The sequence below is a fragment of the Lampetra planeri genome, chromosome 44 (assembly GCF_965212315.1).
Source record: "Lampetra planeri chromosome 44, kcLamPlan1.2.h2, whole genome shotgun sequence".
Taxonomy (NCBI): domain Eukaryota; kingdom Metazoa; phylum Chordata; class Hyperoartia; order Petromyzontiformes; family Petromyzontidae; genus Lampetra; species Lampetra planeri.
The window spans coordinates 866,729-886,128 of record NC_136150.1 but is presented as its reverse complement, the minus strand read 5'-3'; positions in this window follow the sequence as shown (position 1 = coordinate 886,128).

Here is a 19,400-nt window from a genome sequence, read left to right as displayed (position 1 = left end):
AGTAAGATTACATATGATATGTAAAACAAAACATAATCTGCGGTTAATTAGTGTATCGCTGATCTTGGCATTGTCAGTCTACGAGTGTGTGACACTCCAGGCTCGTACATTAGCGGCCAAGACGCCACCTTCCCGTATCTGTACCTCCACACAAAATACAAATATATAACCATTGTTTACACGTCACGTGAGCCACACATCCTCACGGGAGTGTTTGATTTAAGCAGCAATGGTTCAACACTTGAAGAACATTGCACGAGTCTCGACTTTCACAGTCTCATCAGCAGAGTCAGACTTGCCTCAATCAATGCCAGTGAACTGCCAGATATATGTTGGTAAGGACGCTCTCTGTTAGATATGGGTCTTAGATCAATGACAAACCGTAGAATACATTACAAAGAAGGAGATTAGTCTGTCTGGAACATTGTGATCACATTATTACTTGCAAACGTAAATCGACTGTAATTTGTCTCTACATTTAGGAATGTGAGCACCCCTCATGGTTAATGCATCTTCTGGTTAAGATGTAAATGAGCTATCATGTACATGCTCATTTTATACGGAGGCTTTCACGACAAATGTAACGATCCATAATGAGTTTATTTGTAAGTTAGACCATTGTGCAGGGATTTAATGTCAGCATTCCAGGTTGCTGATAAACCAAAACAATTGGCATTTTTGCCCACGTGACAACTAGATTTGATTGGCTCTGTTAGTTTGGGGAGAGCTATAGTTAATATATTCACATTATACCCACATAAACTAACCCAAAATGAACTAATTCTGAAACATGTATCAGAGTTCAACAGAATCCTTTGTAGTAAATATCTAAAATATATTGCCACGTTGGTGAAGGCCACAATTTCTGTGATTGAAACGATTCGTGTGTTAAATAAAACGTTGGTGCGCCCCAAACCTGTGGTCACGAGCATTTACAAACTATTTTTTATTATACCAGGTAAGACCTACTGAGCTATGTAGCTATTTTTCAGAAGCGATCTGGCTTCAAATGACAGCGCAACCTAGTGGCTTACCACGTGGACATGTATTGCAGCCAAATAATCTAAACGCATGTTTCCAAATCTGGAAAGAAAAACCGGAGGACCCGGAGAAAAGTCAACACAACCACCGGGAGAACATGCAAACTCCAAATATACAGCAGACGTCAGAATCGGGATCAATCCGACGACCTCCTGTATACTGGGTGAAATCGTTAACATCCGACCACAGTGGCGCCCCACATTCCTTGTTTCCCCAAGTGTGATCACTGTTATAGAATCTGGTGACCAATGGCCGCTCAAAGTAAGAATGGCCATTGAATAACCCATCGGTATTTTATGAAGTTCCTTTTGATTCGTAGTTAATTTTAAGGTCAGGATGGCCATGTGAGTAAAATGAGTGTCGTACACCCTCCTCCACCCGACTCGGTCAATTAATACCGTTGTCACGTGAACAAATGTGCAGATGTATCACTTCTTCAGCAGCCAGTGTCACCAAGCAGTTGCCAGAAATGTTCAAATGTCCTTTAGTCTCGGACCTGGAAGAGGTGGTGTGATGTCATAAATTTGCGGTCCCACAAGACACACATTTTACTTTCACCTTCTGACCCTGAAAGCAAATTATGAATCACAATATTGGTCGTGGACGCCCATGTGGTGAAATTGTAGACATATTGATTGCTTGTGAGAGAGGCCTACTCAAGGTCTGGCTGTGTTTCCCGTTGTCCCATACGTACGATGGCACAACACTCTTTTGTCTCTACACCGTTAATGGAATCGACATTTATATTCAATGTGCCCATAGCACAATCTGGGTATATTTTGTGCTGAAATCATTCAAACAAATCCATATGAACAAATAGGAATTCTTTTGCAACCCGAATTATACTAAGTGCTTGGCCATCCATTGTCGGGAAGACAAAAGTTGACAATAAAATGTATCATTGGCATAAAAAATACTGCCATCGTAAATTGCCACGGCAGCATTGGGAACGTTTGGAAAAGACGCTGGTACACAAACTGCATGGACAGGTTGCGTGCGGACCATTCAGTGAGGGAGCACCGTATGTATCTCAACGAGTGAGAGACGTTCTTCGCGAGAGCAGCCCATTACGCACGCAAGTGGCGAGCCCCAATTAACCGCGAGTAATTTTCCCTGAAAGGAATCCGAGTTTCTCGTATGAATGTTTCATGCAGAGATTGACGCAGTTCTGCCGTGGGGGGGGGGGGTTATTGAAACTGATCTATTTTACTGTATTAGGCTCGGACGATTAGTGTGCAAATAACAATTGATTACTTTGGGATGAAAGGTTCAATTACGACTATTAATTGATTACGCACAGGGTCGGGTCCCCAAATGTTTTATGAATCAAGGTGGCCGGCCGGCTCAGGAGTCGTCTGATTGTGGATTTTGGCGTGGTTAGTGAGAGCCGAGGATCTAATCCCTGGGCATTGGCCAAAGCTTGAAACAAAGTGTATGAAAACATTATTACCACGTGACAGGCACACTCTACCATCGCCCTGCATGGGTACGCAGGAAGCCGTGGAGCCTGTATATTTGGAGTCCGCGTGTCTCTCTCTCTCCCCGTGATTGTGTCCACGAGCCGTCATGTTTGGCCAAGTCGGCTTTGAACTAGAGCTCATAGCTTACAAGTGAGCTTCACCTGGTACGTAACATCGTTTTTAGTAAAGTTGCAAAATGCATAGTAGTGCTAGTTGGGTGAATGTGATATTTGCACCATTCTTATAGTGCAAGGGCATGGCAAGGAAGTTGCTGCTGTGTGTCACAGTCTGCAGTAGTTTCAGAGTCGGGGGCTGTTGTTGCTTTGTGCGTAATCCCAATTGAGTAATGTGTGGGTGATGTTCTAAAGTGGGACAATCGGGACCATTACACCGGCCCAGGATGGCCTATTGCTGGACATCTGTGAAAAACAGCTTCATAGTTCATAGGATTTCTACAGGATGAGTAAAGCTTATAATTAGAATGTGTACACATTAATGTATCGTTAAACCCTCCGCAACCCGACACAGCCAATATCTGTGGAACGGTTTGTCACGTAAACAAAACACGCGAATTTGTCACGATTTCAGCACACCGGCGTGTTGGAGAGTAAACCCACGACAACATTCACAATTTGAGTGCCGTGACGTTTCGCCGGTGATTACAACAACCGGCGTCATCAGGCGACAACCAAAGCTGTGGAGAAACCCTCCTCCTCCTGGTTCGGTCCCAAAAAAGATTCTGACTGATTTCCGAATGACGCCGGCAATGTTCAACTAACAACGTGGAGCCGACAGCTTTCACCGCTGGGCCACGCCAACGCCCAACATAATGTCGTCTTAATACACAACACCAATTACAGTGTGTAGACATCAAACTAACATTTGGGATGCAAGAGTGATTTATATATATAAAAAAAACAGATAGAGTATATGTGTTTTCAATTTTCATTTGTGGCGATTGCAGTGGTGATTCATTGCCCCACTTTGGATAGATCAGGACAAAAAACAATGGTTCCTCCGCTATATGTGGAAGCGTTGCATCATATAAAATACGTTTTAACCAGATTACTCTTGGGTATATGTTTGGATTTATTGTAAATTCTTGTCTATGTAAGCAGTGGCTGTGGCATGCCAAGTTTAAAAAGCAAATATGAAAGTCTCCAATTAAAATTCCATAAGCACAACTTGAATGTCAATTGAATGCCTTTTACACCGAGGCAATTTGCTCTGAGTTTTTGTTTGTCTCAAACCACCGCATTCTACACAATTCTTACGCAGCTATATTTGTTTTCTGCATCGGCGTTGTACGACGGTGCACAAAATTTCCCGATTCAAAACTCGGATTATTTCAACGGCTCGTCCAAACAGCTCATTGGTCAGTGGCACGGCCCATCTGGTCGCGTCGTCGGCACATTTTTGCAGTTGTCACGTGGCGCTTTTGGGCGGCAGAGTTGTGCCAAAAAACGTGCCACGTGGGTAACCAAAGATGCATTGACTTGACTTTGCGGCTTAAATCCGGCAGGCCATCCTGCTTGTTACTGCGGCTGTGTTAACCACAGTGTACCACGTGCCGCCTTCCTCGCAGTGGTGTGTCGGTGTCGTGCTCCAAACGTTCAAAATCGGCAGGTTTTCGAGAATTGCCCTGCAAATTTTTCAATTGTCCTTCCACCCGCACCTCCGATTAGCGCAGTTTGGCAGGTACAGTGCGAAAGAAGTTCAACGTACATATATATGCGTGCAGAAATTCAGCGACCCCCTACTGGCTGACCATTGGCCGCTTGCAGACCACGTGGTCTACCACAAAGGGACAGCCAACACTGGGGGGCAGTGGGGGGGGTGCCCAGTCAAATGAATGAGATGTGATGTCATCCACTTTTATCACCTGGAAAGGGCTCTGAAGCGCCCTGATGCAAAGGACGCTCTGTCAATGACTCTGTTTGTAACTTCACCGTTATGCAAAAATGGTATGCCCACTCTCAGCACCAATTCCACCATTTCATAATCGTTCTTAATCAATGGGATTTTCGACCTCTATGTTTGTTTTTTTCTCTAGGCTTAATTTGCAGTCGCTTAAAAAGCATATTGGACATTGGGAGTTTTCTTGATTGTCACTGTGTACACAAGGGCATTATTTATTAGAGTCTTGGGAGAGTAGACTGTCTCTCCTGAATATAGTCTACAGCTATCCACATCTTGACATAACCGGTAAATACACAGGTTGATACCAATGTACAAAACCAATATCCTCTAGAGAGCAGTGTTTGAACCAGTGAGTTACATGATGCCCACCAATGGCTGCATACCAAATTGGTTGCGCATGGAATTCGGTCCAGACCGGGCCTGATTTCTGAAATGCGGTGTATTGAGTGTGTTTGTGTGTGTCATCATGAATGAAATGGTCCGTGTGTGTGTGTGTGTAAAGGAGAGCCGACACAAGGTTGCTGGGGGTTCGTCCTTTATTGCTTCCCCCAGTCCACACTCGTCAGCCAGCCTTCTCCGTCCGTATCCCGCCAGTTCTCTCCTCTCCTTTAGCCCCTCGCCTGGTCCTCCCCACTCCACTGTTCCCGCTCCACTGTCCCCCTCCTGTTGCCGGGAATCCCTCCCCTGACATCCCTTACATGTGCATGAAGGATCACTGTCGTGTGTGTGCAGTTTTGTAATTTCTCAGTGGTGCCAATATTCATCTGTGTTCAGGGGAGTTTTTTTTGTAAGACACTTCATAACGGAACATTGGTGAAATAGTGGACCTACTCATAGAATACGTAAATTTATTCATTAAAGAATTCAAGCAAGCAGAGAGCGTTCCACTGCGAAACATTACCACTAATAATAATGTAATCTATAACATACACAATATGTCACGGACACACGTGGACGTGACTCTGGGGCATGAAGCCAGGCTCAGAGTGTGGCTCGAAAAGCCAGCGGCGAGCGAGCGAGAGATGAGTTGGGGGCCTCCGAGTGTCTCTGAGAAGTCGGTGAAGATTGAACGCTGCCATCGTGAGGTTGGGACGGCGTTGCGGACGGCGGGGACTGCCGCGGAGACTCGACGGGCGGCAGAGGCCGTGGCCTCGCTCCTCGGTGTGGAGAGGGAGAGGTTGGGAGTCGCCCTGCTGCTGTGGGGAGCTCCACTGTGAGCTGGAGTGCAGGGTGACAGGAGCTGTGGTGCAGGGTGACAGGAGCTGTAGTGCAGGGTGATAGAAGCTGTAGTGCAGGGTGACAGGAGCTGTAGTGCAGGGTGACAGGAGTGGAGAGAGATGCGGTGGATGTCCGAGAGTTGAGGCGCGGTGGCTGAGGCAGGAGATCTTGCAGGTGACCCAGTTCAGTTTCCGGCGATGGGAAGCCAGCGGAGGGAGTCGAGGGAGGTGAAGGGATTCTGCACGAGGATGGCAGATGGCAAGGACGAGGCAGGCGAGATCCTATTGCAGCCGTTAAGAGTTTTTCGAACTTCCTCCATCAAGGTCGAGCAAGGACGAAGTTACAACAGTCGAGGTGAGACCCGACTTTGATGCCGCAGGCGAGCGTGTCGGTGATTTCGGCGGTGATCAGTGGACGTACATGACAGAGGGTCCTCAGGTGGTCGCTGCTAGATCTGACGATGTGGTCGTTGCTGGCCTCGAAGGACGAGGTGGGGTCGGGAGTGACGCCCTGGAACTTGGTGCGGTTGGAGATGCCGACGGTGGAGCCAGCAGCGATTAACCCTTTCCCATTCCGATGACGTGCGTGTGCATCATCAGTTTATTTTCCGTTTCAAATAAAATAACTTCGTCGGTACCGAGGCTCCCGCAAGGCCAGATGGGAGGGCGTGTGGCACAGTTTGGCGCCAGCTATCGTAGAATGCGGTCGTGTAGCTACGGTTCTCTGCGGTGAGTAACAATGTCTTTAAAAAAACAATGGCGTCGCTACGCCTCTCTCAATAAATTGAACGCCGAGCCGCTTGCCAGATCCAGCGGTGAACTGGACACCCGCCACCCTGCAACTCGCAGATGTCTGGGAACGGGAAAAAAGTTAATCTGCCATTAGGTTAGGCAGCGTGCACGAGCTGAGTGGCCGGCTGGTGCCAAGAGACGCCACTGGCCCAGAGCCACTGCTCCGGTGCGACGGTGCACTCCGAGACCCTCTCAAGTCCAGAAGCGTCCGCGAAATCAACGGACGTGAAGAGCGGGTGGCATCGTCTGCTCCGCCGTGGTATTGACCAGCAATGCAGCTCTCGACGAGGTGAACAGTCGGAGACTTGTGGACCGCGAGCATCAGCGGGTCCGGGACGGAACCCTGCTCGGCGTTTCGGAATTTTTTAAATTTTAGTTTTAGAGGATCACTGTTCTGAGTGTCGGCTGCGCTCCCGTGGCTGGAGATAGGTTGGCCACCAAAGGGCATGCCGTGACGAGCACTCGGTATATGTTACCGCTTCACAGCCTATCAATACAAAGAGCTCAGATTTGGCATTGCTGAAGCCGAGCTGTGGCTACTTTCATTACCGTGTATGTATCAATTTACTCACCTGATAGCCCCGAGAATGGCCCAATTGAATACAATTATTCGAGACAGCAATTCATTAGACCGATCGTGTTAATTGCCCGAGCCTTATCCTGTATCAATCAATAGGCTGTGTGTGGAGAGGTCACAGTTCTGGCTCTGGTGTGTTTGGAGACACCACGAATGAAGACCTTTAATGTCGATGCTTGAAACCAACAGCTACTTAAATGACAATAGCAGAATAGGCATAGTGTGCGTGTCAAGTCTCAAGGATAACCCTTGATTCTCACGTTTCTTGTTGTTGTTGTTGTTGTTTACCTATTGTACATCACACATACGCCTGATTAGGGAACTAGAGCGAGGAGAGATGAAAAGGACACTCAAACTGCCGCACAGATGCTGAAAAAGACTGCGCCTATACTTTCATGCACGCATCAAGTGTCAAGGATGCCCCTTTAGACTCGCGGTTTCTCACAATTGTGATCGGTCTCACGGCCGTGCAAATAGATTCTCGCGTTTCTTTGTTCCCGTCGTTGACCTGTTGTGAGTCGCACACTCGCGCACAACGGATCGTCCTCGTAAGAATTAGCGGTGCGGCTGGACATACTGGGACCATCCGCACAACGAATGAAAATAAACGGGAACCCACGCAGCCCCCATCTCTCGCAGCGTCTCACCGGCAGCTGCTGCCGTTGGCTCGGCTCTCATCTAAGGGTCAGCTTCACGAGTTTATGTTCACGGTCTTTCTCTGAGAAACACGCAGAAAACTTAGACACAACTGTCCAAGGTGATTATTATAATATTTAGTTAATCTACTATGGGTAAGGGTAGGGGGGTGTTGACGAAGTGGTGTACATTAGGCTGTTGCTTTATCACGTAGGCTCTCGTGACCAATATTATCCATAAGAGGTTTTGTGTTTTTTTCTGGTTAGATCTCGTAAATATATTAATCCACCACCGCCCGACACGGAACATTAGTATGGTTTGTCATGTAAACAAAACGTGCCAATTAGTCACTATTTCACAGAGGTGTGGACTCGAGTCATGTGACTTGGACTCGAGTCAGACTCGAGTCATGAATTTGATGACTTGCGACTCGACTTGGACTTGCATAACAATGACTTTGTCCCACCTATGAGATGTGGACTCGAGTCATGTGACTTGGACTCGAGTCAGACTCGAGTCATGAATTTGATGACTTGCGACTCGACTTGGACTTGCATAACAATGACTTTGTCCCACCTCTGCTATTTCAGCACTACACCGGTGCGTTGGAGAGTTAACCCACAAAACTTACAATTCTACTGTGACGTGACAGCCAGCATCATCAGGCGACAGCCAGAATCATCAGGCTGTGTCTGCTACGCAAACTCATTTGGTAACTGCTCCCCCTCCCCCGTTTCTTTTCTATTAAAGAAGACTCGCCGTAGCCTGCCCGACACTTCCATGGTGCTGCCACTCAGTTTATTGGGTTTCCCTCTCAATTCGCTGGGATTTTATCTTTCGGTTTCTTGGGGGTTCCTTCCCAGTTTCCTGGGATTCTGCAAAAGGTTTTTCAGTCGCGGTCCCACTCAATTTGAACCCGTGTTACGGTTGACATGTGTGTTGCTTACCCACGTTGCTTGCACCACATTTGAATCACAATACCTTGGCGATCTCGTCAAGGTGCATAAACCATCACGCGAACTCCGGTGGCCATCCTCACGGCAGTGGCTTTTGGCTGCTGGCCATCGACAAAAGACGGTCACTGCATCGCGCGCTTTCAGATGCGCTTCTGTGGCCGTCTGGAACGCTCTTTCTTCCATTACTCAGAAGCCACTGGGAGCTATGCACTTTTAAATCTAGATTGGAAACTAATTTCTTTAGAACTGCTTTTTGCGTTTAGTTTGTTGTCCTTTCCCCACGCCGCCAAATAGCCACGGTTGGCTACGTACGGCGCGAAAGAAGTTCAACGTATGTACACCGGGTCAGCAATAGGACGTCGTGAGAACTGATCGTTGATGTAATCAGGAAGAGGAGGAGGTTGTGATCGATGGCGCTTGGGTGCAGGTTGGAGGGGGGCGGGGGGGGGGGGCAGGTTTCGAACTTGGCAATTGTCATCCAGGGATTTTCGACCATGGAAAAGACCCGATGAATCCAGACTCTGAGATGCTGTCATGCTGCACCTTGCAGGCTGCGTGTTGAGTTGGGAATAAGCACAGGTTCTAGCGGAAGGAAGGTGATAATGGAAGTGGGGTAGCATCGGTGGCAATGGGCCCTGGTGACCTCTTGACCTTCAAAAATGATCTGCATTTGGTTACGTACGCTTTGAGCACTGTGTGTAAATCGGTACACTTGTTTGACTTGAACTGCACTGCTGATCACAGTGTCAGTGTGCAGTCCCTGTTGATTTAAACAGAATACGGTACATTTGGTTCTCTAGATATGGAACTGATATCTACCATATTTGAGTGTGCACGTGTGTGTGTGTGTGCACCCACTGTGTATTTTTTTTATCGCACGGGAGTTCATTTTGTGCACACATTCATCTACACATGAAAGTCACAGTGGTTGAAGATAATCTCCTGTAGCTTTAATGTACAATGTGTTATTAAAAGGCGCACAGGAGGAACTTACTTGTGTTCGTAGTGTTTTCATTTTTCTTGTGACCGTTAATGGGGCAATTAACACTTGGGTAATTTACATCTTAAGGAATCAGCCATCTGGATCATTTAGTCAATTATTGATGCTCCTAATTATGTGTTTGTCCATGTAGGCACTTTCATAGCCCAGCTGCAGTATACTCTAACCTGCTCGTCGTGAGCTGTGCTCTTGAGTGATAATTGCACGTGGTGTTACTCACCATGTATCATACCAAATCAGAGCGCGTCACACACGTAGTTTCCTATTATGCCCGTGGGTTACATTCAACGGCGTCTGCCCGGGTCAGCGACCCAGTAAATATGTACGCGCCCGGCACACCGCATACATCATACCTACCCGCTATGGCTTCTAAGAGTCACGTGCCTGCTGCAGTCTATCAGCCACACGTGGAATATATTCAGTGGGAAGTTCCTACAAAAAGCTCATTATTGCCATGTTAAGGGTCGGCTGTTTGGACATACGCCAACACACACGCACACACGTAGCCACCCAGTGAGAATACTCCTGCGTTAGTTGTCTCTTCAATGGGAATGCTAGGTTATCTGCCGTGGGCCCAATCAACTGAGTGCCATCCCTTGCCGTGGTGCAGACTTAGAAGCCCTCGGAGAGACCAAAAAAGCGAAGGTGGTGACGTAATGGCAATTATATATTTTAAAAAAACAGCTCACAATTAAAGATTGGTTGTAATCTCATTCGTTAATGTATTATTGTTTAACTCGAATCATGACAGCATGACATCATTCTGAATCTTAAATTAAAATAATCCATTATTTAATCATGTTAATGTAAACGACTTAACAATATAATTAGACCTCCTTTGCCAGTACCAAAATATAATAATGGAGGTTTTCCCCTTTTTTTCTGACAACAAAACTGAAACCATTTTACGAGGAATCATGTGTGCATTAACCACAATACTTGTGGTAAAAATGCAAACAAAAAACACACTCTAATAATATATTGACATTGTCCTTGAAAGTGATTGGTCCACACCAGAGACGGCTTTCTTTTGAGCCTCGTCTCAATTGGTGCGAGTCCAGAGGACGCCAAAAGGCGTACAGCTCAACGACAGTGCACTATCAAAGTAATGAGGGCTCGGGGTAAGCATCATTAGACCTCCTTATCGAGCACCAATTGAGACGAGGCTCAAAAGAAAGCCGTCTCTGGTGTTGACCAATCAGTTTCAAGGACAATGCATATTATCAGAGTGTGTTCTTTGTTTGCATTTTGATCACAAGTATTGTGGTTAATGCACAAATGAATCCTTGTAAAAAAGTTTCAGTTTTGTTGCCAAAAAAAGGAGAAAAACCCGACTAACAATATCTTGCATTAACCTCATTCAAAAATTGTAACCAACGTGAACTTTTTCCACCTGATACATTTATACACAATTATAGCTTGTGCAGTAACGTTCAGCTCATCGGTGATTTAAAAAATAAAGAAACTGTACAATAACTAATGTAAATTATAATTAACAGTATAAACCTTCATATAATTAAGGATAGTCTTTGATTCATTAGATTCACCTTGTTGCACTATTTTAACCCTGTAAATTAAATCAATCAACAATTAGCAATGGATGGCTACGTGTGGTGCAAAGAAGTTCAACATACGTGTGTGCACACAATCACCCGGATCACCTGCAATGATTGAACCCGGGTCACCTGCATGGCTCTTCTGATGACGTCACGGCACCTCCTTAAGGACACAGCTCCGGAAACGCACTCCACTGGAGGTCTCAGCACTTGCTCACATCGGGCTGTTGTTGTCCAGCCAAGCGCCATGCAAAGTCCGTCAACGTTCCGCGTGCTGTTGAACTTAACGGGTTTGATGAAAAACCAAATCGATTTGGTGCACTTGCCCTCCACGTGTGACCACTCGGTTTGTTTGGCCGTGTTGGGTGGTGGAGGGCACGCAACTCCAATTTGACAGTATGCCTACACCATGAACGGAACCCAAACATAAACCAATAATGAGTCCTGAATTCAGCTCGTAAAAGCCTACATGCAAAATTAACACTGTCAAACATTTTACGTGGCAATGTTATTTAATGTCGGAACCGATGCTGTGCGCATAAAGTTTACGGGCACATTTCTGGGAATGTGTCATCTTCGTCAGATGAAAGGTTTTGTTGCATTTCACCAAGGGGCTTCTACGGCTATCGCAGAACGTACCCACAGGCTGCCAGACACGGGAGCACAGGGAAAGACCGTTGCATGTGATGTTTGAATTTGCGCTTTTGAATAAACGCTCATGGGAAAATGTGAACATTATTTCTGGAAGGTATTTTGCAGTATCAACACTTCTGTAAGGTGGAGATGTTGGGCTGCAAAAGGAATGTTGTTTGTTCACACTACGCATCGGATTTTCACTGTATGAGCGATGACGGTGCGAGTATCTGTTATCATCTGCACGCAGTTTTTTTTATTTCACGTTTAATTGTTTGATTTATTGCAGCCCAGTTCTTCTTCGTGTGGTGGATCCTGGTGCAGAGCAACAACTCTCATTTTACATTGAAGTGGTTTGAGACAGATGATTGCGTTAGGAGTAGCGGAGTGCATCGCTGTGATGATGCCTCCTTCGGATTTGTGAACCGGGCACCGGGTGGGTCTGTGATCCACGGTTCTGTTCTGAGTGACCACTGTCACCCACTACCAGAGAGTTTTTAGTTTTCCATTTATAAAAATAAGTAATAAAAATAATAGAAATAATAATAAAAATAAAATAATAAATCGCGACGTTTCAGGTGTACACCTGATGAAGGAAGCTTGTGTTGCCTCCGAAACGTCGTGATTTATTATTTTATTTCTATTATGTTAATAGTTATTTATTTCATTATTCCCCCACGTGACTTTACCGAAAACACCTAAGAGTATGAATCCTTGCAGTCACGAAAGCTTCAAATCTAGAATCCCATTTGTAAATCGTCAATTATCAGCATCAGCTGCCGTGACTGGTGCAGTGGAACCGGTTGGAGAGTTTTCCAGAAGATCCATGGAAGATGGTAGCGTAGGAACCTGCACGAGGTGTTTGTGACTTTATTATTATTTATTGGAGGGGAGCCACGGTGGCTATGAGATGTTAACTCCCTCGCCTGGTATGCAGGAGGTCGTGGGTTTGATCACGACCCTGCCTCCTGCTGTATATTTGGAGTCTACACGTTCTCTCCGTGGTCGCGTCGGGTTTTCTCCAGGGTCCTCCGGTTCTTCCCTCCGCATTTAGAGTGAACATCACGCGTTTAGAGTATTTGGCTGCTATACATTTTCACGTGATAAGCCATGAGGCCATACAGATATACAAATATAGACCTAGCTTCAACCGAGAAGATGGATTCAAATTGAGCAATCATTGTAAAGATGTGATTAACAATGTTAAACCTCAACCACTACTCTCCCCCGCTCTGCGCCCCCCCTCCCCCACCCGTGGCTCCGTCGTGTCGTAGCTCCTTCACCTTCCTGGCTCCCCCCCATCCTGCGCCCGTCCTCATAGGCTCCTCCCCCTCCTCTTACCCGACGTCACAAAGTCTCATCACAAATAACTCTCGCTGCAGTTATTTTGCTGTGCCTTTTTTACACCTGATGAAGGAAGCTTGTGTTGCCTCCGAAACGTCGTGATTTAATTAAGTTGTTTTCATTCATTGTATTTCATTGATTGTTTTGTCTACGCGATTTTACCGAAAAAAGCAAAGAGTATAAGCCACTTCGTTGAGCTGTCATTTGTGGGCAGGTCACTTCTGATAAAGAGCTCTACAGCTCAGTGGCCCTTGCCTGGTGAAATTAAATACAATTGTTCGCAAAAGAGTGAGTTATTAACCTGTCTGTGTGGACTTGTGTGTGTTATGTATGGGTCCTTCTGTTCCTCAGACACAATCAGTGTTTCCCCTTTAAGGAAATGGTCAACCATTAAAATGCAGCACCCTCCTAGAAAGGAGCTTTGAAAACTCATACCCACGTACACTGGGGAAATAAATTACATTGATGAGTGCGGCGAAGTTGCAATTATTTAAATAAGTTCATGGCAATCAATAAGGTAATCTATAACGTAGGTTTTGTCCGCAGAACTGTGTTGTGATAACCCTATCACGCACGCACACACGCGCGTGTAATCCTTTAATGCACACATGCTTCAAAAACATTCATGCCCATTCCGAATAATCCATTTCAATCCTCGTGCATTAAAACGCCCTCTGGTAAAGCATCTCCAAACTCCGCGACTGTATTTGGGTTTGATTCATTGAACTTGATACATATATCTACAAAAAAATATTAAACAAATTGAGAAAGATAATATAATCACACCACTCTCGAGCTCGGATCAAGCCTGCTTGATTTAGCAGCAGTTTCCCCTCAGTTGTGACTGCCTTCAAACCCCTCGCTCAAGGTCGATTCAGTTTCGTATCCCTCCAGGGTAATTAAAGTGAATCCTGACAGGTCAGCACCCCGTGAGTGGTTCTACATCAGTGGTATTCTTCGGTGGACTGCACCTGCCATAGGTTGCACAGGATGCGTCTGCCCCTCGCTCAGCACCGCTAATGGAGGGACCCATTAATCAGTGCTCGTGACAGCGGGAAATGTTTTCGCTTTGTCTGTAACAGAAAGATGATTCACTACAGCGTTACAGCCCCGTTCAGCGCTTTACCCCTGTACACTACATTTCCCAAGCCTACTATGCAATCGTCTTTAAAGTCAGTCTTTCGGCAGTTTAAGGAAACATGTTCGTAATAAAAAAAAAACGACTTCAGAACTACAATTGAGTCATTGCGATGGAAGCTGGCGTGCCAAATGGCCCTCTAAAATGTGTGATAATTCAATGCAAACAGCCTCGTGCTTTTAGCCTGGCCACAGGCCACTGTCTCATTCCCTGAGCTGACCCATAGAAACTCAGTCAATTTCCTAAGGCGGCCACATTTTTAGAATTACTTGAATTTCGAACGAATGCGTTTCTACTGGGATTGCCGCCGCGGTTGTGAAGGTTAGCGCACTGGGCTTACAATCCAGGGATGACTGACTTTATTCGTTTGGCGCGGCAGTCAAAGCAATGACGCAAGTTTCTGTAATCCCCGTTAACCGCCTCCGTCCCACGCAGTGGTAATAACGTGGACACTGCAGTTTGTTCTTGTTGTTGGGTAAGGCCCACTGAGCCATGTAGCGACCTGGCTATCACAAATAATAGATCTACGAAGTGGCTTATCGTGTGGAAATCTCTAGCAGCCAAATTACTCTGAACGCGTGACGTCGATTCTAAATTTGGAGGGAAAAACCGGAGAACCCGGAGAAAAGCCCACGCGACCACGGGGATAGAGACATGCAAACTCCAAATATACAGCAGCAGGCGTTGCTCGGGTCGAGATCAAGCCCACGACCTCCTGCATACCGGGCGAGGGAGTTAACATCTCCCAGCCACCGCGGCGCCCCCGCAGTTAGTCGATAGGCAGGTCGCGTGCGGTAGGGTCAAGTGTGGGTCACCCCCACTTCTTCCAAGACGTCCGGCCACCGTGGAAGGGTAGGCCAAATTCCCCTATAGCTCGCTGTGGAGTAGGACCTTCCAGCAGCAGTGGCGTGAGCAAGCCATTGCCAGGGCTGCGCCTTCACCTGTCACGTGCCCGCTGCTGAGTACGTCCGCCTAGGAGATCGTGTGCACTGCGTACACAATTGCGTACTGACACCTCCTCTGGGAGAGGACATGGATCTGTAAAATGAATTTAAACATTTTTGTTGCATAGATAATGAGGCAAGATATTTGCTCAGCTATTTTAAAATGTTCACGTTGGGTCGTTTTTATTAATTGCTGTGATTTTCATTTTTCTGGCCAAGGGGAAATCCCCTTTTAATTTTTACTCCAGGGCATTGCTCTCTGCAATGCACTCGATTATATTTTTACGGGCGCCACGGTGGTGAGATGTTAACTACCTTGCCTGGAATACAAGAGATCGTGGCTTCGATCCCGACCCTGCCTCCTGTATATTTGGAGTCTACATGTTCTCCCCGTGGTCGCGGGGATTTTTCTCCCGAGTCCTCTGGTTTTTCCCTCCACATTTGGAAACATGCGTTTGAAGTATTTGGCTGCTATACACCATGGCAGATGCGGATACCTGATGCACAAATGGGAAATTAAAAACCCTCCGGTGTGGTCATCCAGAACAGACCAGGCAACGTATAATGACGCAATGCCCGATCCACACATACGAAGGAGACATCACAGCGAAGATAGACTCCACTGCTCCTAACGCGGTTATCTGACTTGACCACCTGGATGCGAAATTGTATTTGTTGCTCTGCATCTACAATAGCAGGCGTACGGAAGAGGAAGGAGGCTGCTATAAATGTCCACGTGATAATCCACTTCGTTGGGATATCATTTGTGGCAAGGTAGCTTTTGGAAAAGAGCTACATAGCTCAATGGGCCTCACCTGGGAAAGTTTCCAGCTTAGATTATACCAGAGGTTCTTAACCTTTACCGCAGCCTTGCACCACTTTGGTTCTCAATCGTAAAAAAATACATACTGTTAATAAATACGGAGGGTTTGATGAAACAAAGAAGTTGTACTTACGTGCCTGGGCTTCATTTGCGTGTTCGATGATTTACCTTCTTTAAAAAATCTGGCCACGTCTTGCACCCCAGAAAAGGGCATCTCTCACCCCAGCCGGTGCGTGCACCCCAGGTTAAGAACCACTGGTTCATACGGTCGCAAATTCCACATATGCGACCAGTGCGTGAAGGTATAAACGTACGGTACACATTACGCATGCGCGTGTTTGCGTCTGAAACTCAATAGAAAGCCTAGACATTTGTTTCATCACTACACAGTATACATATACACTCAACATCTACTTATTATTAAAATACCATAACAAAGGCATCACCCCTAACACGTGGTTTAACTCTATAAATGTGCGCTATAAGATAACGCTATCTTGGGGGTCACTCGACCCCTGTCATAAACAATGTTTTTGCCTCGTAACGCTCGGCACGCATGTGTCCCCCTAATGATGTCATGCCATTCCCCCCCCCCCCCCCACCGATCATAGCTTCAACAGTGCTGCTTGTGACTGGCCACTTGCAAGCTTGAGTAATTGGGTCTTTGCGCAGCAGCCGTGAATTAAAATAAAATAGAAAATAATTATGATGCTGATGGTGGTGAGAAAAACAAAAGCAAGGACGACGATCTTGTTGAAAATGCAAGCGTCATTGTTGATGACTGTGATGGTGTGTGAAGGGTGGTGCCCGTGATGTTGCTGTCACTGCTTTGGCTTCTGCTATTGGCGCTGGTGACGATGACAAAGAGATGCATTACGAGCATCGTGCGCACACTGCACCAACCCCGACTACAAGGCAGAGTTGACCTCGGAGCTGCTTGTAAACAGGCTCTGATACCGCTCAACACCGATGGTAGCTGTGGCCAGAAATCAATTCCAGGTCACCGGGTTTGACCTCGGGGAGGCCCACGACCAATGTTAAACATTTGCCACCAATGATGTTGGTCGTGAGCAGGAATCTAACTGCCCGAGGTGACTGGCAGAAGCACCACCTGTGCTCCCCACTGTGGCAACACAAAATATAAAGACACAAGCATTAGCACGTGCACGTTCGCAAACACGCACAAAGTGAAATAAATCCCCCACAAGGCTTCATAGGTGATTTCCATACATCACGGGGGTGTATGGGTCAGCACAGAGCTACGGGCCCAGCATCCTGAGTTTGATTCCTGGCTGTGGTCGGAATCCGCAGCAACTAAACTTGCATTGGCCAGGCTAAGCTCTCTGAGCTCTTATACAGAGACGATCTCGTCACACGTGATGGCTAGTCGTCAAATTGACAGCAGACAAATCAATTGAACGCACGTCGATTCTAAATGTGGAGAAAAATAATTGGAGGACCCGGAGAAAAATCCACGCCACAAAGGGGAGAGAGAGAGACGCCAACTCCAAATATCCAGGAGTCGTCGGGGTTTCGGGATCGAACCGTGAACGACCAGGCGAGGGAGGTAACATCTCACCACCAAGCCGCAAGTGATAGGTGGACTGACCCCAGTTTCCCATTCGTAAGCCTACACTGGCAAGCGTGGGGGAGTATTACGCCGTGACTGGCATGGCAATGGGAAGCATGCATCCAGGAGTGGGTTGACAAGACACTTATAATCGAGAAATCCAATATTTACAAAAATATAAAATATATTTATTTTTTCTTTAAAACCCCCGCAATAACATTCTGTGCAATTTCGGTGCCATACGTTGGAATGCAAGATAGGCGTTGCAAAGTAACATCATCAGTGCCTTACAAAACACAACAGGAAACAGTTGTCACCACTAACTCAATAATCAATAATTTTAGCAAAGCTCCTCGGAATAGCTTTGAGTCACAGTCTGAACGTGCTGCTCATGGTCAAGCCAAATGTAACTTCAAATCGACTAATCCGAGACCAGGATAGAAAGAGGGATACACAGACAAATTATGTTATTTATTTTTACATCACGATTTTACATCTTAGTTAGCATCTAATAATTAGATATCTATGCATGCCTTGGCTTATTTTTGTTCACACACAGTGGTGAATGTACCTTGCGCAGTGATGCAAATTAACAGCGTGGTGTTGTGGCCGGAACAAGGTCAGCAGCAATCATCTCACAGATATGCACACCTCGTGATAGATTTGCACCCACATGAGGTTAAAAACACCGGTGGGCCAGTGTTAATCATCGCCAACACTGTAATTAACGCCACACTATCAGTTCAACGACTACGCAGCTATTAGGAAGGTATGTTATAATTAATATGTGATGTTAAATAAAGAAATCGTGTAACCTTAATAAATGGCCTTCATTAAAACAGTATTAAATATTAGACTCGAGAAATACTATATCTAATAAATTGAAGCCTTTATAAATACAAAACGTGCATCAGCCCTTTAATTGTATACTTAAAAGCATTCGACTGTATATACAAAAAGAGATAGGGCCAGACATTTGTAGAGGAAATGAAAATAACATTAATTTGCCTTTGAAACCTGAACGTATACGCACTGTCGCAAATGTGCACGTGTGAACACACAGTCACGACAGACACAAAGAGCAAAGATCCCTCATGAGACTTGTAGACCGCAGTTCGGAAGCACTGCTGGCAAGCACCTATGAAGACCGCCACAGTGTGGTGTGGCCAGGACCACACCCAGCCGTCTTTGTTTCCCCTCTGCTGATGTTTACGCAGTACAACAAACAGATACTAATTTAAGGCTAAGTCGACCTCGTGGAGAATCGGGACCGGTTCAGACATTTGAAACCGATGTCGGCCACGAGTGGGAATGGAACTCAAGTCACCGGGTTGGAAGAGCAGCGCTTTAACCGCTGCGCCACCACTCCCTATGTGCACACATACACCTACATACGCATGGATGCAACTGCATACTATCAGCAGGCATCCACCTCATCAGCCGTAGCCCCCAAGTAATAGGGCCGTGCGTTAACTTCTGCCCAGGGGCTTCTCCATCCAACCAACCCTGCCTCTTCTCCCCACATACCTTCAGGCGCTGACAGCAGACCCCACTTCCTTCTGAAAAGCTGCACCGTCGAATTGAAGCCAACGGCAGTGGCGTGTCGTTCCTCGTAACGTATCCCCCCCCCCTGCCCCCTCTCCACCACAAATCGCCATGATCTACTGCTTATTGCGGGTAGTTAATTTGGCGGTGCCTTGGTGCCCAGAGGCCTGCTGTTAAAGGAGAGAGCGCCATTGAGATCTCTGACCCCGGAAGCTCGAGACCCATCTGTGCTTCTCGTCTGAGTGCGG